Source organism: Balaenoptera borealis (assembly GCF_965194805.1).
Source record: "Balaenoptera borealis genome assembly, chromosome: 4".
Taxonomy (NCBI): domain Eukaryota; kingdom Metazoa; phylum Chordata; class Mammalia; order Artiodactyla; family Balaenopteridae; genus Balaenoptera; species Balaenoptera borealis.
The window spans coordinates 45,187,813-45,213,096 of record NC_138861.1 but is presented as its reverse complement, the minus strand read 5'-3'; the positions used below and the strand labels follow the sequence as shown (position 1 = coordinate 45,213,096).

Below are 25,284 nucleotides of genomic sequence, written 5' to 3'. Positions count from 1 at the left end.
CAGAGTCTGTCATTAGCCCCACCAAAGAGCCCAGGTAGGCTCCAGTGTTCGGTTGCCTCAGGCAAAACAACCAACAGGGAGGGAACCCAGCCCCACCCATCAACAGTCAAGTGGATTAAAGTTTTACTGAGCTCTGACCACCACAGCAACAGTCAGTTCTACCCACCACCAGAGCCTCCTATCAAGCCTCTTAGATAGCCTCAACCACTGGAGGGCAGACAGCAGAAACAAGAAAATCTACAATCCTGCAGGCTGTGGAACAAAAACCACATTCACAGAAAGATAGACAAGATAAAAAGGCAGAGGGCTATATACCAGATGAAGGAACAAGATAAATCCCCAGAAAAACAAAAAAAAAAATGAAGTGGAGACAGGCGACCTTCCAGAAAAAGAATTCAGAATAATGATAGTGAAGATGATCCAGAACCTCTGAAAAAGAATGGAGGCAAAGATCGAGAAGATGCAAGAAATGTTTAACAAAGACCTAGAAGAATTAAAGAACAAACAAACAGAGATGAACAATACAATAACTCAAATGAAAACTACACTAGAAGGAATCAATAGCAGAATAACTGAGGCAGAAGAACGGATAAGTGACCTGGAAGACAGAATGGTGGAATTCACTGCTGCAGAAAAGACTAAAGAAAAAAGAATGAAAAGAAATGAAGACAGCTTAAGAGACTTCTGGGACAACTTTAAACGCAACAACATTCGCATTATAGGGGTTCCAGAAGGAGAAGAGAGAGGAAAAGGACCAGGGAAAATATTTGAAGAGATTATAGTCGAAAACTTCCCTAACATGGGAAAGGAAATAGACACCCAAGTCCAGGAAGCACAGAGAGTACAATACAGGATAAACCCAAGGAGAAACATGCTGAGACACATAGTAATCAAATTGGCAAATATTAAAGACAAAGAAAAATTATTGAAAGCAGCAAGGGAAAAACAACAAATAACATACAAGGGAATTCCCATGAGGTTCACAGCTGATTTCTCAACTGAAACTTTACAAGCCAGAAAGGAGTGGCATGATATACTTAAAGTGATGAAAGGGAAGAACCTACAACCGAGATTACTCTACCCAACAAGGATCTCATTTAGATTCAATGGAGAAATCAAAAGCTTTACAGACAAGCAAAAGCTAAGAGAATTCAGCACCACCAAACCAGCTCTACAACAAATGCTAAAGGAACTTCTCTAAGTGGGAAACACAAGAGTAGAAAAGGACCTACAAAAACAAACCCAAAACAATTAAGCAAATGGTCATAGGAACATACATTTACTTTAAACGTGAATGGATTAAATGCTCCAACCAAAAGACACAGGCTTGCTGAATGGATACAAAAACAAGACCCATATATATGCTGTCTACAAGAGATCCACTTCAGACCTAGGGACACATACAGACTGAAAGTGAGGGGATGGAAAAAGATATTCCATGCAAATGGAAATCAAAAGAAAGCTGGAGTAGCTACACTCATATCAGATAAAATAGACTTGAAAATAAAGAATGTTACAAGAGACAAGGAAGGTCACTACATATGATGAAGGGATCAATCCAAGAAGAAGATATAACAATTATAAATATATATGCACCCAACATAGGAGCACCTCAATACATAAGGCAACTGCTAACAGCTATAAAAGGGGAAATTGACAGTAACACAATAATAGTGGGGGATTTTAACACCTCACATACACCAATGGACAGATCATCCAAAATGAAAATAAATAAGGAAACAGAAGCTTTAAAGGACACACTAGACCAGGTAGACTTAATTGATATTTATAGGACATTCCATCCCAAAAGAGCAGATTACACTTTCTTCTCAAGTGCACACAGAACATTCTCCAGGATAGATCACATCTTGGGTCACAAATCAAGCCTCAGTAAATTTAAGAAAATTGAAATCATATCAAGCTTCTTTTCTGACCACAACGCTATGAGATCAGAAATGAATAACAGGGGAAAAAAGGTAAAAAACACAAACACACGGAGGCTAAACAATACGTTACTAAATAACCAAGAGATCACTGCAGAAATCAAAGAGGAAATCAGAAAATACCTAGAGACAAATGACAATGAAAACACGATGATCAAAAACCTATGGGATGCAGCAAAAGCAGTTCTAAGAGGGAAGTTTATAGCTATACAAGCCTACCTAAAGAAACAAGAAAAATCTCAAGTAAACAATCTAACCTTACACCTAAAGGAACCAGAGAAAGAAGAAAAAACAAAACCCAAAGTTAGCAGAAGGAAATATATCATAAAGATCAGAGCAGAGAGCAGAAGCAAGAAAAACTACAATCCTGCAGCCTGTGGACCAAAAACCACAGTTACAGAAAGATAGACAAGATGAAAAGGCAGAGGGCTATGTACCAGATGAAGGAACAAGAAAAAACCCCAGAAAAACAACTAAATGAATTGGAGATAGGCAACCTTCCAGAAAAAGAATTCAGAATAATGATAGTGAAGATGATCCAGGACCTCGGAATAAGAATGGAGGCAAAGATTGAGAAGATGCAAGAAATGATTAACAAAGACCTAGAAGAATTAAAGAACAAACAAACAGAGATGACCAATACAATAACTGAAATGAAAACTACACTAGAAGGAATCAATAGCAGAATAACTGAGGCAGAAGAACGGATAAGTGACCTGGAAGACAGAATGGTGGAATTCACTGCTGCGGAACAGACTAAAGAAAAAAGAATGAAAAGAAATGAAGACAGCTTAAGAGACCTCTGGGACAACATTAAACACAACAACATCGAATTATAGGGGTCCCAGAAGGTGAAGAGAGAGAGAAAGGACCAGAGAAAATATTTGAAGAGATTATAGTTGAAAACTTCCCTAACATGGGAAAGGAAATAGCCACCCAAGTCCAGGAAGTGCAGAGAGTCCCATACAGGATAAACCCAAGGAGAAACACACTGAGACACATAGTAATCAAAGTGGCAAAAATTAAACACAAAGACAAATTATTGAAAGCAGCAAGGGAAAAACAACAAATAACATACAAGGGAACTCCCATAAGGTTAACAGCTGATTTCTCAGCAGAAACTCTGCAAGCCAGAAGGGAGTGGCATGATATACTTAAAGTGATGAAAGGGAAGAACCTACAACCAAGATTACTCTACCCGGCAAGGATCTCATTTAGATTTGATGGAGAAATCAAAAGCTTTACAGACAAGCAAAAGCTAAGAGAATTCAGCACCACCAAACCAGCTCTACAACAAATGCTAAAGGAACTTCTCTAAGTGGGAAACACAAGAGAAGTAAAGGACCTACATAAACAAACCCAAAACAATTAAGAAGATGGTCATAAGAACATACATATCGATAATTACCTTAAACGTGAATGGATTAAATGCCCCAACCAAAAGACATAGACTGGCTGAATGGATACAAAAACAAGACCCATATATATGCTGTCTACAAGAGACCCACTTCAGACCTAGGGACACATACAGACTGAAAGTGAGGGGATGGAAAAAGATATTCCATGCAAATGGAAATCAAAAGAAAGCTGGAGTAGCTATACTCATATCAGATAAAATAGACTTTAAAATAAAGAATGTTACAAGAGACAAGGAAGGACACTACATAATGATCAAGGGATCAATCCAAGAAGAAGATATAACAATTATAAATATATATGCACCCAACATAGGAGCACCTCAATACATAAGGCAACTGCTAACAGCTATAAAAGAGGAAATTGACAGTAACACAATCATAGTGCGGGACTTTAACACCTCACTTATGGTGGACAGATCATCCAAAACGAAAATAAATAAGGAAACAGAAGCTTTAAATGACACAATAGACCAGATAGATTTAATTGATATATATAGGACATTCCATCCAAAAACAGCAGATTACACGTTCTTCTCAAGTGCGTACGGAACACTCTCCAGGATAGATCACATCTTGGGTCACAAATCAAGCCTCAGTAAAGTTAAGAAAATTGAAATCATATCAAGCATCTTTTCTGACCACAACGCTATGAGATTAGAAATGAATTACAGGGAAAAAAACGTAAAAAAGACAAACACATGGAGGCTAAACAATACGTTACTAAATAACCAAGAGATCACTGAAGAAACCAAAGAGGAAATAGAAAAATACCTAGAGACAAATGACAATGAAAACACGATGATCAAAAACCTATGGGATGCAGCGAAAGCAGTTCCAAGAGGGAAGTTTATAGCTATACAAGCCTACCTAAAGAAACAAGAAAAATCTCAAGTAAACAGTCTAACCTTACACCTAAAGAAACTAGAGAAAGAAGAACAAACAAAACCCAAAGTTAGCAGAAGGAAAGAATCATAAAGATCAGAGCAGAAATAAATGAAATAGAAACAAAGAAAACAATAGCAAAGATCAATAAAACTAAAAGTTGGTTCTTTGAGAAGATAAACAAAATTGATAAGCCATTAGCCAGACTCATCAAGAAAAAGAGGGAGAGGACTCAAATCAATAAAATCAGAAATGAAAAAGGAGAAGTTTCAACAGACACTGCAGAAATACAAAGCATCCTAAGAGACTACTACAAGCAACTTGATGCCAATAAAATGGACAACCTGGAAGAAATGGACAAATCTTTAGAAAGGTATAACCTTCCAAGACTGAACCAGGAAGAAACAGAAAATATGAACAGACCAATCACAAGTAATGAAATTGAAACTGTGATTAAAAATCTTCCAACAAACAAAAGTCCAGGACCAGATGGCTTCACAGGTGAATTCTATCAAACATTTAGAGAAGAGCTAACACCTATCCTTCTCAAACTCTTCCAAAAAATTGCAGAGGAAGGAACACTCCCAAACTCATTCTATGAGGCCACAATCACCCTGATACCAAAACCAGACAAAGACACTACAAAAAAAGAAAATTACAGACCAATATCACTGATGAATATAGATGCAAAAATCCTCAACAAAATACTAGCAAACAGAATCCAACAACACATTAAAAGGATCATACACAATGATCAAGTGGGATTTGTCCCAGGGATGCAAGGATTCTTCAATATACACAAATCAATCAATGTGATACACCATATTAACAACTTGAAGAAGAAAAACCATATGATCATCTCAATAGATGCAGAAAAAACTTTTGACAAAATTCAACACCCATTTATGATTAAAAACTCTCCAGAAAGTGGGCATAGAGGGAACCTACCTCAACATAATAAAGGCCATATATGACAAACCCACAGCAAACATCATTCTCAATGGTGAAAAACTGAAAGCATTTCCTCTAAGATCAGGAACGAGACAAGGATGTCCACTCTCACCACTATTATTCAACATAGTTCTGGAAGTCCTAGCCACGGCAATCAGAGAAGAAAAAGAAATAAAAGGAATACAAATTGGAAAAGAAGAAGTAAAACTGTCACTGTTTGCGGATGACATGATACTCTACATAGAGAATCCTAAAAATGTCACCAGAAAACTGCTAGAGCTAATCAATGAATTTGGTAAAGTTGCAGGATACAAAATTAATGCACAGAAATCTCCTGCATTCCTATACACTAATGATGAAAAATCTGAAAGAGAAATTATGGAAACACTCCCATTTACCTTTGCAACAAAAAGAATAAAATACCTAGGAATAAACCTACCTAGGGAGACAAAAGACCTGTATGCAGAAAACAATAAGACACTGATGAAAGAAATTAAAGATGATACCAACAGATGGAGAGATATACCATGTTCTTGGATTGGAAGAATCAACATTGTGAAAATGAGTATACTACCCAAAGCAATCTACAGATTCAATGCAATCCCTATCAAATTACCAATGACATTTTTTATGGAACTAGAACAAATCATCTTAAAATTTGTATGGAGATAAAAAAGACCTCGAATAGCCAAAGCAGTCTTGAGGGAAAAAGACGGAGCTGAAGGAATCAGACTCCCTGACTTCAGACTATACTACAAAGCTACAGTAATCAAGACAATATGGTACTGGCACAAAAACAGAAATATAGATCAATGGAACAAGATAGAAAGCCCAGAGATAAACCCACACATCTATGGTCGACTAATCTATGACAAAGGAGGCAAAGATATACAATGGAGAAAAGACAGTCTCTTCAAGAAGTGGTGCTGGGAAAACTGGACATCTACATGTAAAAGAATGAAATTAGAATACTCCCTAACACCATACACAAAAATAAACTCAAAATGGATTCGAGACCTAAATGTAAGACCAGACACTTTAAAACTCTTAGAGGAAAACATAGGAAGAACACTCTTTGACATAAATCACAGCAAGGTCTTTTTGATCCACCTCCTGGAGTAATGGAAATAAAAACAGAAATAAACAAATTGGACCTAATGAAACTTCAAAGCTTTTACACAGCAAAGGAAACCATAAACAACACGAAAAGACAACCCTCAGAATGGGAGAAAATATTTGCAAACGAATCAACGGACAAAGGATTAATCTCCAAAATATATAAACAGCTCATTCAGCTCAATATCAAAGAAACAAACAACCCAATCCAAAAACGGGCAGAAGACCTAAATACACATTTCTCCAAAGAAGACATACAGATGGCCAAGAAGCACATGAAAAGCTGCTCAACATCACTAATTATTAGAGAAATGCAAATCAAAACTACAATGAGATATCACCTCACACCAGTTAGAATGGGCATTATCAGAAAATCTACAAACAACAAATGCTGGAGAGGGTGTGGAGAAAAGGGAACCCTCTTGCACTGTTGGTGGGAATGTAAATTGATACAGCCACTATGGAGAACAGTATGGAGGTTCCTTAGAAAACTAAAAATAGAATTACCATATGATCCAGCAATCCCACTACTGGGCATATACCCAGAGAAAACCGTAATTCAAAAAGACACATGCACCCCAATGTTCATTGCAGCACTATATACAATAGCCAGGTCATGGAAGCAACCTAAATGCCCATCAACAGACGACTGGATAAAGGAGATGTGGTACATATATACAATGGAATATTACTCAGTCATAAAAAGGAATGAAATTGAGTCATTTGTTGAGATGTGGATGAATCTAGAGACTGTCGTAAAGAGTGAAGTAAGTCAGAAAGAGAAAAACAAATATCGTACATTAATGCATGTATGTGGAACCTAGAAAAATGGTACAGATGAACTGGTTTGCAGGGCAGAAGTTGAGACACAGATGTAGAGAACAAACGTATGGACACCAAGGGGGTGGGGATGGTGGTGTGCTGAATTGGGTGATTGGTATTGACATGTATACACTGATGTGTATAAAATTGATGACTGATAAGAACCTGCAGTACAAACAAACAAACAAACAAAACAACTAATACTAAAAAAAAAAAAAAAAGGAATGAACTATTGACACACACTACAACATGGCTGAACCTTGAAAGCATGGTCTCACTGAAAGAAGCCAGACACAACAGGCCACAAATTGAACGATTCCATTTCTATGAAATGACCCAAAGAAGTAAATCCATGGATACAGAAAGCAGAGCAGTGGTGACCAGGGACTGGGGTGACAGGAATGAGGAATGACTGCTTATGAGGTGGTGGGATTATCTCTTGTGTTGATGAAAATGTTCTAAAATTTGTTCTGGTGTTGCTTGCACAAGTCTGTGAATATACTAAAAACCATTGAATTGTGTACTTTAAATGGGAGAATTGTGTGATATATTATCTCAATAAAGTGGTTTATAAAAGAAAAAAATAGTTCCTTCATAAAAAATGCCTTCAAAAATCCTAGCTAAGCATGCCATCTGTTTCCTGTCAGGACTTGGGTTGATTACACTGATCAATAAATACTGAGTATATTTTTTAACATCTTTAGTGGAGTATAATTGCTTTACATTGCTGTATAACAAAGTGATTCAGCTATACGTATACGTATATCCCCATATCCCCTCCCTCTTAGGTCTCCCTCCCACCCTCCCTATCCCACAGCTCTAGGTGGTCACAAAGCACCGAGCTGATCTCCCTGTGCTATGCAGCTGCTTCCCACTAGCTATCTATTTTATATTTGGTAGTGTACATATGTCCATGCCACTCCTTCACTTTCTCCCAGCTTACCCTTCCCCCTCCCTGTGTCCTCAAGTCCATTTTCTACGACTGCGTCTTTATTCCTGTTCTGCCCCTAGGTTCTTCAGAATCATTTTTTTTTTTTTAGATTCCATATATGTGTGTTAGCATACGGTATTTGTTTTTCTCTTTCTGACTTACTTCACTCTGTATGACAGACGCTAGGTGCATCCACCTCACTACAAAAAACCAAACTTCATTCCTTTTCATGGCTGAGTAATATTCTATTGTATATATGTACCACATCTTCTTTATCAATTCATCTGTCGATGGACACTTAGGTTGTTTCAATATCCTGGGTATTGTAAATACAGCTGCAATGAACATTGTGGTATATGACTCTTTTTAAATTATGGTTTTCTCAGGGTATATGCCCAGCAGTGGGATTGCTGGGTCATATGGTAGTTCTATTTTTAGTTTTTTAAGGAACCTCCATAATGTTCTCCATAGTGGCTCTATCAATTTACATTCCCACCAACAGTGCAAGAAAGTTCCATTTTCTCCACACCCTTTCACACATTTATAGTTTGTAGATTGTTTGATCATGGCCATTCTGACAAGTATAAGGTGATACCTCATTGTAGTTTAGATTTGCATTTCTCTAATGATTAGTGATGTTGAGCATCCATTCATGTGTTTGTTGGGAATCTGTATATCTTCTTTGGAGAAATGTCTATTTAGATCTTTGGCCCATTTTTGGATTAGGTTGTTTGTTTTTTTGATATTGAGCTGCATGAGCTGCTTGTATATTTTGGAGATTAATCCTTTGTCAGTTGCTTCGTTTGCAAATATATTCTCCCATTCTGAGGGTTGTCTTTTCATCTTGTTTATGGTTTCCTTTGCTGTGCAAAAGCTTTTAAGCTTCATTAGGTCCCATTTTTTTATTTTTGTTTTTATTTCCCTTTCTCTAGGAGGTTGGTCAAAAAGGATCTTGCTGTGATTAATGTCATAGAGTGTTCTATGTTTTCCTCTAAGAGTTTGATAGTGTCTGGCCCTACATTCAGGTCTTTAATCCATTTTGAGTTTATTTTTGTGTATGGTGTTAAGGAGTGTTCTAACTTCATTCTTTCACATGTAGCTGTCCAGTTTTCCCAGCACCACTTACTGAAGAGGCTGTCTTTTCTCCATTGTATATTCCTGCCTCCTTTATGAAAAATAATGTGACCATATGTGCGTGGGTTTATCTCTGGGCTTTCTATCCTATTCCATTGATCTATATTTCTGTTTTTGTGCCAGTACCATACTGTCTTGATTACTGTAGCTTTGTAGTAGAGTCTGAAGTCTAGGAGCTTGACTCCTCCAGCTCCATTTTTCTTTCTCAAGATTGCTTTCGCTATTCAGGGTTTTTTGTGTTTCCATGCAAATTGTGAAATTTTTTGTTCTAGTTCTGTGAAAAATGCCAGTAGTAGTTTGAGAGGGATTGCATTGAACCTGTAGATGGCTTTGGGTAGTACAGTCATTTTCACAATGCTATTTCTTCCAATCCAAGAACATGATATATCTTGCCATCTGTTCATAACATCTTTAATTTCTTTCATCAGTATCTTATAGTTTTTGGCATACAGGTCTTTTGCCTCCTTAGGTACGTTTAATCCTAGGTATTTTATTCGTTTTTGTTGCAATGGTAAATGGGAGTGTTTCTTTAATTTCTCTTTCAGATTTTTCATCATTAGTGTATAGGAATGCAGGAGATTTCTGTGCATTAATTTTGTATTCTGCAACTGTACCAAATTCATTGATTACCTCTAGTAGTTTTCTCGTACAGTCTTTAGGATTCCCTATGTATAGTATCATGTCATTTGCAAACAGTGACACCTTTACTTCTTCTTTTATGATTTGGATTCCTTTTATTTCTTTTTCTTCTCTGATTTAGCCGTGGCTAAAACCTCCAAAACTATGTTGAATAATAGTGGTGAGTGTCGACAAGCTTGTCTTGTTCCTGATCTTAGTGGAAAGGTTTTCAGTTTTTCACAATTAAGAATGATGTTGGCTGTGAGTTTGTCATATATGGCCTTTATTATGTTGAGGTAAGTTCCCTCTAAGCCTACTTTCTGGAGAGTTTTTATCAGAAATGGGTGTTGAATTTTGTCAAAAGTTTTTTCTGCATCTATTGAGATGATCATATGGTTTTTATCCTTCAGTTTGTTAATATGGTGTATCACATTGATTGATTTGCATGTATTGAAGAATCCTTGCATCCCTGGGATAAACCCCACTTGATCATGGTGTATGATCCTTTTAATGTGCTGTTGGATTCTGTTTGCTAGTATTTTGTTGAGGACTTTTGCATGTATGTTCATCAGTGATATTGGCCTGAAGTTTTCTTTCTTTGTGACATATTTGTCTGGTTTTGGTATCAGGGTGATGGTGGCCTTGTAGAATGAGTTTGGGAATGTTCCTCCCTCTGCTATATTATGGAGGAATTTGAGAAGGATAGGTGTTAGCTCTTTTCTAAGTGTTTGATAGAATTCGCCCGTGAAGCCATTTGGTCCTGGGCTTTTGTTTTTTGGAAGATTTTTAATCACAGTCTCAGTTTCAGTGCTTCTGATTGGTATGTTTATATTTTCTATTTCTTCCTGGTTCAGTCTTGGAAGGTTGTGCTTTTCTAAGAATTTGTCCATTTCTTCCAGATTGTCCATTTTATTGGCATATTGTTGCTTGTAGCAATTTCTCATGATCCTTTGTAATTCTGCAGTGTCAGTTGTTGCTTCTCCTTTTTCATTTCCAATTCTATTGATTTGAATCTTCTCCCTTTTTTTCTTGATGAGTCTGACTTATGGTTTATCAATTTTGTTTATCTTCTTAAAGAACCAGTTTTTAGTTTTATTGATCTTTGCTATTGTTTCCTTCATTTCTTTTTCATTTATTTCTGATCTGAACTTTATGATTTCTTTCCTTCTGCTAACTTTTTGGGTTTTTTGTTCTTCTTTCTCTAATTGTTTTAGGTGTAAGGTTAGGTTATTTATTTGAGATATTTCTTGTTTCTTGACGCAGGATTGTATTGCTATAAATTTCCCTCTTAGAACTGCTTTTGCTGCATCCCATAAGTTTTAGTTCATCATGTTTTCATTGTCATTTGTTTCTAGGTGTTTTTTGATTTCCTCTTTGATTTCTTCAGTGATCCCTTGGTTATTAAGTAGCGTATTGTGTAACCTCCAAATTTTTATATTTTTTACAGACTTTTTCCTGTAATTGATATCTAGTCTCATAGCATTGTGGTCAGAAAAGATACTTGATACGATTTTATTTTTCTTAAATTTACCAAGGCTTGATTTGTGCCCCAAGATATAATCTATCCTGGAGAATGTTCCATGAGCACTTGAGAAGAATGTGTATTCTGTTGTTTTTGGATGGAATGTCTTATAAATATCAATTAAGTCCATCTTGTTTAATGTATCATTTAAAGCTTGTATTTCCTTATTTATTTTCATTTTGGATGATCTGTCTATTGGTGAAAGTGAGGTGTTAAACTCCCTTATGGTTCTGTTACTGTCGATTTCCCCTTTTTATGGCTGTTAGCATTTACCTTATGTATTGAGGTGCTCCTATGTTGGGTGCATAAATATTTACAATTGTTATATCTTCTTCTTGGATTGATCCCTTCATCATTATGTAGTGTCCTTCTTTGTCTCTTGTAAGAGTCTTTATTTTTAAGTCTATTTTGTCTGTTATGAGAATTGCTACACCAGCTTTCTTTTGATTTCCATTTGTATGGAATATCTTTTTCTATTCCCTCACTTTCAGTCTGTATGTGTCCCTAGGTCTGAAGTGAGTCTCTTATAAGCAGCATATACATGGGTCTTGTTTTTGTATCCATTCAACCAGTCTATGTCTTTTGGTTGGAGCATTTAACCCATTTACATTTAAGGTTATTATCCATATATATGTTCCTATTTCCATTTTCTTAATTGTTTTGGGTTTTTTATTGTAAGTGTTTTCCTTCTTTTTTTTTTTCCTGCCTAGAGAAGTTCCTTTACATTTGTTGTAAAGTTGGTTTGGTGGTGCTGAATTCTCTTAACTTTGCTTGTCTGTAAAGGTTTTAATTTCTCTGTCAAATCTGAATGAGATCCTTGCTGGGTAGAGTAACCTTCGTTATAGGTTTTGCCCTTTCATCACTTTAAATATGTCCTGCCACTCCCTTCTGGCTTGCAGAGTTTCTGCTGAAAGATCAGCTGTTAACCTTATGGGGATTCCCTTGTATGTTATTTGTTGTTTTTCCCTTGCTGTTTTTAATATTTTTCTTTGAATTTAATGTTTGATAGCTTGATTAATATGTGTCTTGGTGTGTTTCTCCTTGGATTTATCCTGTATGGGACTTTCTGCACTTCCTGGACTTGATTGACTATTTCCTTTCCCATATTAGGGAAATTTTCAACTATAATTTCTTCAAATATTTTCTCAGTCCCTTTCTTTTTCTCTTCTTCTTCTGTGGCCCCTATAATTTGAATGTTGGTGTGTTTAATGTTGTCCCAGAAGTCTCTGAGACTGTCCTCAATTCTTTTCATTCTTTTTTCTTCAATCTGCTCTATGTTAATTATTTTCACTATTTTGTCTTCCAGGTCACTTATCCGTTCTTCTGCCTCAGTTATTCTTTTATTGATTCCCTCTAGAGAATTTTTAATTTCATTTTTTCTGTTGTTCTTCATTGTTTGCTCTTTAGTTCTTCTAGGTCCTTGTTAAATGTTTCTTGTATTTTCTCCATTCTATTTCCATGATTTTGCATGTCTTTAGTATCAGTACTCTGAGTTCTTTTTCATGTAGACTGCCTATTTCCTCTTCATTTGTTTGGCCTGGTGAGTTTTTACTTTGATCCTTCATCTGTTGCATATTGGAAGATAATTGCTGTTTACTATATAGAATACTCAATGTGGATGAACAGTGAAAACAGAGCCCACAGTGACTGGAGCAGGCCCCTCAGCTGGGGACCCCACCCCTATCCTGTGGACCAGGCTGGCAACCTCTACCTCTCCCTGGATCCCCGAGCCTTTTGCATAATGCTGAATTGGGGGGAGCTGCAGGCAGTGAAATCCCTTGACTCAAAGCAAAGGCTTGGATGAGCACTGGGAGTGTGGCGGTGGTGGAGGGGTTGGTCTGTCCCCTCTAGGCTAGGTGGGGGAGCAGCAAAAGTGGAGGAAACCAGGAGCTAGGGAGATGGTGTCTATTTTTGTTTTCTGAAAAGGGATGCACAGGGGCCTGCAGGCAGTCAGGCAGCAGCTGAGGTGGGTCGTGCGCTGACATCTTTCTCATCACCTGGCTTGGAGGCTTCCAGCAAGGGGTCCCCAAGACTCGTTTCCTCCACCTCCTTGGCCTCGTTGGACTTGGAGTTGTGGACCCAGAGGTCGGAGTTGATGCAGTGATGCATGTGGTACTTCACATCAGTGGGGTCCATCTTGCTGACGGCATCTTGTAGAATCTGCACATCATTCACCTCAAAGCATTTCTGGAGCTCCTCAGGGAGGGACTCGTATACCTCAACAGGGTCCAGGCTGCTCGGCCAAGCTGCTGCTTGCACTCCTCCTCCTCGTACTCTCTCATGACCTTCTTGATGCGCAGCTTGGCCTGGCCCTGCATGCAGCCTTTGAAGGCCTACAGCTCGTCATTGAAGCCCTGCATGTACTGATGGTCAGCAGTCTTGATCTTGGTGAAGAACTGCCGGAAGTAGGCACGGGGGTCCACCTTCAGGCTCTTGGCTTGCTCCAGAATGAACTTCATGACAATGATCTGGTGGGCCACGTGCTCCATCAGTGCACATTTCTCCTCCACCTCTAGGTCAAGGCCCAAATGACCAGGTAGTTGGCAGTCTCCTTGCACACCAGGTGGACGTTGTCCGACAGGTACTTCTGGCTGTCATCCCAGCAGCGGAGCATGCCGAAGTACTTGATCTGTTTCTCATACTTTTCCATGAAGGTTTTGTGTTTCTGCTCCCTCACCTCCTCCAACTCCACCTCCACCTGCTCAGGCTTTGTATTGACCATGCTCTTGCTGAAGCCATTCTTGCTGAGCATGTCCACATTCCAGGGCATGTTCTTCTCCTTCTCGCGCATCTCCTTTAGCTTCTGCTCTCAGCTTCACTCCTCCTTGTGCAGCTGCTGTGCCTCAGCCTACAGCCGTTCCAGCTCGGCCCTGCTGCCCTTGCCCTCAGCCACCTCCAGATCCTTCAGCTTCTGCTGGCACTCGGACACCTGTCTTCTCATTTTGCTTAACTTACTGTGTTTGGGGTCTCCTTTTTGCCAGCTGCAGGTTCGTAGTTCCCATTGTTTTTGGTGTCTGCCCCCAGTGGGTAAGGTTGGTTCAATGGGTTGTGTAGGCTTCCTGGTGGAGGGGACTGGTGCCTGTGTTCTGGTGGGTGAGGCTGGATCTTGTCTTTCTGGTGGGCAGAACCATTTCCAGTGGTGTACTTTGGGGTGTCTGTGAACTTATTATGATTTTAGGCACCCACTCTGCTAATGGGTGAGGATGTGTTCCTGTCTTGCTAGTTGTTTGGCATGGGGTGTCCAGCACGGGAGCTTGCTGGTCATTGAGTGGAGCTGGGTCTTAGCATTGAGATGGAGATCTCTGGGAGAGCTCTCGCCAATTGATATTACGTAGGGCCAGGTTGGCTCTGGTGGCCTAACATCCTGAATTCGGCTCTCCCACCTCAGAAGCTCAGGCCTGACACCCAGCCAGAGCATCAAGACCCTGTCAGCCACATGGCCACGTATGTAGGGAGTTTCTTGCCTTTTGGGAAGTCTGAGGTCTTCTGCCAGTGTTCAGTAGGTGTTCTGTAAGAGTTGTTCCACATGTAGATGTATTCTTGATGTATTTTTGGGGAGGAAGGTGATCTCCACGTCTCACTCCTCCATCATCTTGAAGGTCCTCCCCTGTCACCCTCAAACTCCAGGGTCAGTGAGAAAAGCAGTGAGCAATGAAGGGCTCAGTGTGGCTACTGCCAATACTGAGTATTATTATCATAAGTCCTAAACTTTTCATACCTTTTGTAGACACTATACATTTGGAAAACATGGTCATAAATGAAGAGCAGAGAATTCATGGAAGGTTCCTACAGAAAACAGGCACTGAGGATGTGAGGGCGATCTGGCCACAACAGCTGTCTCCCCTTTAATGGCCAAGGGTGATTTGGCTGATCTGAATATATATACATATATATTAGATAGCATGTAAGCTTTTTTGTTTCTTTTACCAGAGAAAGCAGTTTTGAAAAGAAACCAAGAAACTGGTAAAAAAAGATAGTCAAAGGTGGCTCCTCTTTTATGTGCTTACTCTCCACGGCCTGCTTGTCCTTCCATCTACAACCCCCTGCATGAGAATGCAAACAGACATTCCACTGAAGGGATTTCAAGGAAGGGAAGCAGTAACACACAGAAATGTTATTGAGTATGATGTTGGTAAGGTTGGTGGGAGAGTTTCTGTTGTTAAAGAACTCTGCCCCTGGCCCTAGGCACTCTGCCTGTTTAGGTGCAGATGGGCAGCTTGCACTCTCACTCTCATAGTTTCTGCCTTGCAAGGCTTCCTCTCCTCATTCCCTGACCTCCTTTCTCCTTGTTGCTCTCTCTTGTCTGCCAAGAGGATTATAGGCATGGTCACCCAGTACCACCTGGAGCCATCAATCTTTCAAGCAGGCAAAAGATTTTCCCAGAGTCAGATGATATAAAACTTACATAAAATCACATGTATCTACTTTGCTTTTCTATATGACAAGCTTTTCCATTCATTAAAAATAAATCGTGGGAATGTAAATTGATACAACCACTATGGAGAACAGTATGGAGGTTCCTTAAAAAACTAAAAATAGAACTACCATACGACCCAGCAATCCCACTACTGGGCATATACCCTGAGAAAACTATAATTCAAAAAGAGTCATGTACCACAATGTTCATTGCAGCACTATTTACAATAGCCAGGACATGGAATCAACCTAAGTGTCCATTGACAGATGAATGGATAAAGAAGATGTGGCACATATATACAATGGAATATTATTCAGCCATAAAAAGCAAACAAAATTAAGTTATTTGTAGTGAGGTGGATGGACCTAGAGTCTGTCATACAAAGTGAAGTAAGTCAGAAAGAGAAAAACAAATACCGCATGTTAACACATATATATGGAATCTAAAAAAAATGGTACTGATGAACCTAGTGGCAGGGCAGGAATAAAGATGTAGACATAGAGAATGGACTTGAGAACACGGTGAAGGGGGTAGGGTAAGCTGGGACGAAGTGAGAGAGTGCCATTGACATACATACACTACCAAATGTAAAATGGCTAGTGGGAAGCAGCCGCATAGCACAGGGAGATCAGCTCGGTGCTTTGTGACCACCTACAGGGGTGGGATAGGGAGGGTGGGAGAGAGGGAGACAGAAGAGGGAAGAGATATGGGGACATATGTATATGTATAACTGATTCACTTTGTTATAAAGGAGAAACTAACACACCATTGTAAAGCAATTATACTCCAATAAAGGTGTTGTACTCCAATAAAGGTGTTTAAAAAAAGATATGTGGATCGTTCCCTCAGGACTTCAACTGGTAAACACTGTCTGCACATTTACATCACGTTTTCATTTTACAGTAGATAATAAAAATAAAGCTAGCTGTTTCCAGCCCTGCTCTGATCCTCTGTGAGAAATAGAAACTGTCAGAGATGAAACAGTAACACATAAGCAACCCTGACATCTTTCAGCCCCTTATAGGAAATTCTGAGGTATGGAAAGAAAACAACTGCAAAATCAATGGTCCAGTTCGTATTTTAAATAACGAAGCAGACTGAAGTAGACTCTTCCAGATCATCACCCTATCATATCTAAACTACCCAGGCGTGTCCCCACACAAATCTCTGGCTAAATATGCAAGGGGCAGTACCGTCTCCTTGAAGACTCCCACCACTCGATCCAGAAAGCCTAGATTTATACCAGAGGGAAAAAGTTAATTAAGGGATTAAAATAAAATTCATTCATGCCTATTGAATTAAATGTGGATACCCGGTCCTATTGAAAGAAGAGCCCTTCTCTGTTATCTTTGCAGGATGCATTGTTAAGAGACATCTGGAGATGCACGCAAATAAGGCATTGACCTCTTTGGGATGCAGCAGCATTCAGGTTAGTGACACGGATGAAGTGACCAAAAGATGTGAGGTCTGTGGCGTATTTCAATAGGAAGAAGGGAAAATATATCAGAAAACAAACCCATAAAGAGGCACTTAACACAGTCCCCAAGATATATGATCTGTTAACAGAAGAACAGACCTTTAAAAACTGTCCTAGATATGGTTTGGAGTATTCTCAGCCTAGTTTTGGCAAATTCTGTGTACAAAATTGCATAGGAAGTCATTAAAAAAAAAATCATGCTTGGGTCCCACCCTCAGATACTGTGATTTAATTGGAATGGGGTATAGCCTGGACATTACGATTTTTAAAAAGTTTCCCAAATGATTCTAATGTGCAGTAAGGTTCAAGCACCAGTGGAAATCACTATATTAGACCATACAGAGTTTTGTTTCTATTCAACCAACATAGCATTTACCAACCCATTCTATAATTGCATTTTCATTAAAAGCAAAAATTAAAATCACTTATCAATTAAATATAGTGGAATGGGAACATGCAGTGTAGAAGACCTGGGCCCGCAGCTCTGCCAGTGTATTTACACAGGCTTAAAGTCCCCAGATTTGTCTGGATCTGGGCTTCATCAGCTATAACATGAAAAGAAGATTCACGACCAACAGATTTGTTCTCCTAGCACTGTGAAGTATTGTCTTATTTAAACTACACTCAGTTTTGTGACTGTTTACTGGTTATTACAGATGAGAAGATGAACTCAGAATATTCCAGCTTGCATAACTACTAAGTGTGAAAATGAGGGCTTGAAACCTGGCCTTGCTGCACCCAGGTGGGACAGTCAGATTCATCTCACTAACATCTTGATGCTCTCAAGAGGCCCCAAGAGCCTTAAAATTCTGTAGGGCTATCAGCTACAAATATGATCAAAACTACCAGTTGCTCAAGGAATGTATCATACTGGGGTAAAGGATAGAAAGCAGTGGCACATTTTATTGTTTTTCAAGAAGGATAGGTGTTAAACACTACCAAAAAAATTCTTCTTCTTAACGGGATTTAACATCTCCTTATACCCAAGGGCTTAAAAAATGCATAAGACCCAATTGCAGAATGTGACTCAGCAAGAAAAGCCACCAAACAAATTAATAACAAAATCCAGGCCAAAAGAAATAAGAAGAGATAACAATCCTGAAAGATGTCCAAGATAAAAAGCTAGTGAGATCCACTAATGTGCAAAACTTATCTTCAATGAAAATTTCATAATTTTATATTTTCTGAAATACTGATATAAAACTAATTAATATAAGAGAAAAATTTTATTAGAGAAATTTAATTAATATAAGAGAAACTAATTAATTATAATTAATTAATTATATTTAATTAATATAAGAGAAAAAATATATTAGAAAGATGACTAGAAAATAGGAGACCATGGGAATTATCTGAGCATCATAATAAACAGTTATAATATTTTCATTGTACGTATTGGATAGATCATTTTTCTCAAAGGAAACACAAACCAAAATATTTGATCTAAGATCTGAGTATAAAAGGTTTTTAACAAAGCAAAGTAAAAAATAGATATACTTTTCATGCTGAATCTCATTTTAAGTAACTACCAACATCATTAAACACTTCTGCCTAATAATAAATGGTCAATTCCTTGTGAATCTTGTAGGGAACTGGTGAAACTTGTAGGAGGGCATAGAAAAATAAAGGGTACACTGGGAAATAATCATCAGGTAAATGCATTATTTCCCTTATGTCTAATGTATCTCACAGAAACTACTCAGACCTCTTCATGGCAATTCATTATTCATTCATTCACCTGACAAAAATTTATGGAGTTGGGGGGAGGCGCAAGATGGCAGAAGAGTAAGACACGGAGATCACCTTCCTTCCCACAGATACAGTAGAAATACATCTACACGTGGAACTGCTCCTACAGAACACCCACTGAACGCTGGCAGAAGATGTCAGACCTCCCAAAAGGCAAGAAAATCCCCACGTACTTGGGTAGGGCAAAAGAAAAAAGAAATAACAGAGACAAAAGAATAGGGATGGGACCTGCACCAGTGGGAGGGAGCCGTGAAGGAGGAAAGGTTTCCACACTAGTCTAGGAAGCCCCTTCGTGGGCAGAGACTGTGGGTGGCAGAGGGGGGAAGCTTCAGAGCCACAGAGGAGAGCACAGCCACAGGGGTGCGGAGGGCAAAGTGGAGAGATTCCTGCATGGAGGATCGGTGCCGAGTAGCACTCACCAGCCCGAGAGGCTTGTCTGCTCACCCGCCTGGGCAGGCGGGAGCTGGGACCTGAGGCTCGGGCTTCGGTGCTAGCCGGGAGGGAGTCCCGGAAAAAGTCTGCAGCTGCCAAAGAGACAAGAGACTTTTTCTTGCCTCTTTGTTTCGCAGCGCACAAGGAGAGGGGATTCAGAGCACCGCCTAAACGAACTCCAGAGACGGGCGTGAACCACGGCTATCAGCGCAGATCCCACAGCAATAGGGGCGCAGAGGGAAAAACGGAGAGATTCCCGCATGGAGGCTCGGCACCGAGCAGTGCTCACCAGCCCGAGAGGCTTGTCTGCTCACCCGCTGGGGCGGGCGGGGGCTGGGAGCTGAGGCTCGGGCTTCGGTGCTAGCCGGGAGGGAGTCCGGGAAAAAGTCTGCAGCTGCTGAAGAGGCAAGATACTTTTTCTTGCCTCTTTGTTTCGCGGTGCGCAAGGAGAGGGGATTCAGAGCGCCGACTAAACGAACTCCAGAGACGGGCGTGAGCCACAGCTATCAGCGCGGACCCCAGAGACGGGCAGGAGATGATAAGGCTGCTGCTGCTGCCACCAAGAAGCCTGTGTGCGAGCACAGGTCACTCTCCACACCGCCCCTCCTGGGACCCTGTGCAGCTCGCCACTGCCAGGCTCCCGTGATCCAGGGACAATTTCGCCAGGAGAACGCACGGCGCACCTCAGGCTGCTGCAACGTCATGCCCCTCTGCAGTCACGCCCCTCTGCAGCCGCAGGCTCTCCCCGCATCCGTGCCCCTCCCTCCCCCCCAGCCTGAGTGAGCCAGAGCCCCCGAAGCAGCTGCTCCTTTAACCCCGTCCTGTCTGGGCGGGGAACAGATGCCCTCAGGCGACTTACATGCAGAGGGGGGTCCAAATCCAAAGCTGAACCCCGGGAGCTGTATGAACAAAGAAGAGAAAGGGAAATCTCGCCCAGGAGCCTCAGAAGCAGCAGATTAAAGCTCCACAAACAACCTGATGTGCCTGCATCTGTTGAATACCTGAATAGACAACGAATCATCCCAAATTCAAGAGGTGGACTTTGGGAGCAGGATATATTAATTTTCCCCTTTTCCGTCCGTGTTTTTTTTTTCTTAAAAAAATTTTTTTTCCTAATAAATGTTTTCTTAATAATTTTTTCCTTATTTTCTATTTTTAGAAATTAAAAAAAATTTTAATAAGTTTTTTCATATTTTTTATTTTAAAAAATTTAAAAAAAATTTTTTTCTTAATAATTTTTTCTTAATAATGTTTTTCTTATTTTTTACTATAAAAATTAATAAATCTATTTTTAAAAATTAAAAAAAATTTTTTTCTAAATACATTTATTCTTAATAATTTTTTTTCTTACTTTTTATTATAATACCTTTATTTTATTTTATTTTATCCTCTTCCATTCTTTCTTTCTATTTTTTTCCTCCCTTTTATTCTGAGCCGTGTGGATGAAAGGCTCTTGGTGCTCCAGCCAGGCATCAGGGCTGTGCCTCTGAGGTGGGAGAGCCAACTTCAGGACACTGGTCCACAAGAGACCTCCCAGCTCCACGTAATACCAAATGGCAAAAATCTCTCAGAGATCTCCATCTCAACATCAAGACCCAGCTTCACTCAACGACCAGCAAACTACAGTGCTGGACACCCTATGCCAAACAACTAGCAAGACAGGAACACAGCCCCATCCATTAGCAGAAAGGCTGCCTAAAATCATAATAAGGCCACAGACACCCCAAAACACATCACCAGACATGGACGTGCCCACCAGAAAGACAAGATCCAACCTCCTCCACCAGAACTCAGGCACTAGTCCCCTCCACCAGGAAGCCTACACAACCCACTGAACCAACCTTAGCCACTGGGGACAGACACCAAAAACAATGGGAACTATGAACCTGCAGCCTGTGAAAAGGAGACCCCAAACACAGTAAGATAAGCAAAATGAGAAGACAAAAAAACACAGCAGGTGAAGGAGCAGGGTCAAAACACACCAGACCTAACAAATGAAGAGGAAATAGGCAGTCTACCTGAAAAAGAATTCAGAATAATGATAGTAAAGATGATCCAAAATCTTGGAAATAGAATAGAGAAAATGCAAGAAACATTTAACAAGGGTGTAGAAGAACTAAAGAGGAACCAAGCAATGATGGAAAACACAATAACTGAAATTAAAAATACTCTAGATAGGATCAAGAGCAGAATGACTGAGGCAGAAGAACGGATAAGTGACCTGGAAGATAAAATAGTGGAAATAACTACTGCAGAGCAGAATAAAGAAAAAAGAATGAAAAGAACTGAGGACAGTCTCAGAGACCTCTGGGACAACATTAAATGCACCAACATCCGAATTATAGGGGTCCCAGAAGAAGAAGAGAAAAAGAAAGGGACTGAGAAAATATTTGAAGAGATTATAGTTGAAAACTTCCCTAATATGGGAAAGGAAATAGTTAATCAAGTCCTGGAAGCACAGAGAGTCCCATACAGGATAAATCGAAGGAGAAACACGCCAAGACACATATTAATCAAACTATCAAAAATTAAATGTAAAGAAAACATATTAAAAGCAGCAAGGGAAAAACAACAAATAACACACAAGGGAATCCCCATAAGGTTAACAGCTGGTCTTTCAGCAGAAACTCTGCAAGCCAGAAGGGAGTGGCAGGATATACTTAAAGTCATGAAGGAGAAAAACCTACAACCAAGGTTACTCTACCCAGCAAGGATCTCATTCAGATTTGATGGAGAAATTAAAAACTTTACAGACAAGCAAAAGCTGAGAAAGTTCAGCACCACCAGACCAGCTTTACAACAAATGCTAAATGAACTTCTCTAGGCAAGAAACACAAAAGAAGGAAAACACCTACAATAACAAACATAAAATATTTAAGAAAATGGGAATAGGAACACACATATCGATAATTACCTTAAATGTAAATGGATTAAATGCTCCCACCAAAAGACACAGACTGGCTGAATGGATACAAAAGCAAGACCCATATATATGCTGTCTACAAGAGACCCACTTCAGACCTAGAGACACATACAGACTGAAAGTGAGGGGATGGAAAAAGATATTCCATGCAAATGGAAATCAAAAGGAAGCTGGAGTAGCAATTCTCATATCAGACAAAGTAGACTTTAAAATAAAGACTATTACAAGAGACAAAGAAGGACACTATATAATGATCAAGGGATCGATCCAAGAAGAAGATAAAACAATTGTAAATATTTATGCACCCAACATAGCAGCACCTCAATACATAAGGCAAATACTAACAGCCATAAAAGGGGAAATCGACAGCAACACAATCATAGTAGGGGACTTTAACACCCCACTTTCACCAATGGACAGATCATCCAAAATGAAAATAAATAAGGAAACACAAACTTTAAATGATACATTAAACAAGATGGACTTAATTGATATTTATAGGACATTCCACCCAAAAACAACAGAATACACATTTTTCTCAAGTGCTCAGGGAACATTCTCCAGGATAGATCATATCTTGGGTCACAAATCAAGCCTTGGTAAATTTAAGAAAATTGAAATCATATCAAGTATCTTTTCTGACCACAACGCTATGAGACTAGATATCAATTACAGGAAAAGACCTGTAAAAAATACAAACACATGGAGGCTACACAATACACTACTTAATAACGAAGTGATCACTGAAGAAATCAAAGGCGAAATCCAAAAGTACCTAGAAACAAATGACAATGGAGACACGACGACCCAAAACCTATGGGATGCAGCAAAAGCAGTGCTAAGAGGGAAGTTTATAGCAATACAAGCCTACATCAAGAAACAGGAAACATCTCGAATAAACAACCTAACCTTGCACCTAAAGCAATTAGAGAAAGAAGAGCAAAAAAACCCCAAAGCTAGCAGAAGGATAGAAATCATAAAGATCAGATCAGAAATCAATGAAAAAGAAATGAAGGAAACAATAGCAAAAATCAATGAAAGTAAAAGCTGGTTCTTCGAGAAGATAAACAAAATTGATAAACCATTAGCCATACTCATCAAGAGAAAAAGGGAGAAGACTCAAATCAATAGAATTAGAAATGAAAAAGGAGAAGTAACCACTGACACTGCAGAAATACAAACGATCATGAGAGATTACTACAAGCAACTCTATGCCAATAAAATGGACAACCTGGAAGAAATCGACAGATTCTTAGAAATGCACAACCTGCCGAGACTGAACCAGGAAGAAATAGAAAATATGAACAGACCAATCACAAGCACTGAAATTGAAACTGTGATTAAAAATCTTCCAACAAACAAAAGCCCAGGACCAGATGGCTTCACGGGTGAATTCTATCAAACAATTAGAGAAGAGCTAACACCTATCCTTCTCAAACTCTTCCAAAATATTGCAGAGGGAGGAACACTCCCAAACTCATTCTACAAGGCCAACATCACCCTGATACCAAAACCAGACAAAGATGTCACAAAGAAAGAAAACTACAGGCCAATATCACTGATGAACATAGATGCAAAAATCCTCAACAAAATACTAGCAAACAGAATCCAACAGCACATTAAAAGGATTATACACCATGATCAAGTGGGGTTTATGCCAGGAATGCAAGGATTCTTCAATATACGCAAATCAATCAACGTGATACATCATATTAACAAATTGAAGTAGGAAAACCATATGATCATCTCAATAGATGCAGAGAAAGCTTTCGACAAAATTCAACACCCATTTATGATAAAAGCCCTGCAGAAAGTAGGCATAGAGGGAACTTTCCTCAACATAATAAAGACCATATATGACACACCCACAGCCAACATTGTCCTCAATGGTGAAAAACTGAAACCATTTCCACTAAGATCAGGTCAAGACAAGGTTGCCCACTCTCACCACTATTATTCAACATAGTTTTGGAAGTGTTAGCCACGGCAATCAGAGAAGAAAAAGAAATGAAAAGTATCCAAATCGGAAAAGAAGAAGTAAAGCTGTCACTGTTTGCAGATGACATGATACTATACATAGAGAATCCTAAAGATGCTACCAGAAAACTCCTAGAGCTAATCAAGGAATTTGGTAAAGTAGCAGGATACAAAATTAATGCACAGAAATCTCTTGCATTCCTATATACTAATGGTGAAAAATCTGAAAGTGAAATTAAGAAAACACTCCTGTTTAGCATTGCAACAAAAAGAATAAAATATCTAGGAATAAACCTACCTAAGGAAACAAAAGACCTGTATGCAGAAAATTATAGGACACTGATGAAAGAAATTAAACATGATACAAATAGATGGAGCGATATACCATGTTCTTGGATTGGAAGAATCAACATTGTGAAAATGACTCTACTACCCAAAGCAATCTACAGATTCAATGCAATCCTTATCAAACTACCACTGGCATTTTTCACAGAACTACAACAAAAAATTTCACAATTTGTATGGAAACACAAAAGACCCCGAATAGCCAAAGCAATCTTGAGAACGAAAAATGGAGCTGGAAGAATCAGGCTCCCTGACTTCAGACTATATTACAAAGCTACAGTAATCAAGACAGTTTGGTACTGGCACAAAAACAGAAATATAGATCAATGGAACAGGATAGAAAGCCCAGAGATAAACCCACGCACATATGGTCACCTTATCTTTGATAAAGGTGGCAAGCATATACAGTTGAGAAATGACAGCCTCTTCAATAAGTGGTGCTGGGAAAATTGGACAGGTACGTGTAAAATTATGAAATTAGAACACTCTCTGACACCATACACAAAAATAAACTCAAAATGGATTAAAGACCTAAGTGTAAAGCCAGACACTATCAAACTCTTAGAGGAAAACATAGGCAGAACACTCTATGACATAAATCACAGCAAGATCCTTTTTGACCGAGCT

The 25,284-nt window shown here is 39.2% G+C and overlaps 1 long non-coding RNA gene and 1 pseudogene across 2 annotated transcripts in view; both read right to left on the bottom strand.

The window, feature by feature from the left end:
• Positions 1 to 25,284, bottom strand: part of LOC309628461 — a 731,364-nt gene that overhangs the window by 335,311 nt on the left and 370,769 nt on the right. The gene's annotated exons all lie outside the window — the stretch shown is intronic.
• Positions 3,924 to 17,009, bottom strand: LOC309628447 (hsp90 co-chaperone Cdc37 pseudogene; annotated as a pseudogene). Its single transcript has one exon. The product of its transcript is annotated as a hsp90 co-chaperone Cdc37 pseudogene (transcript).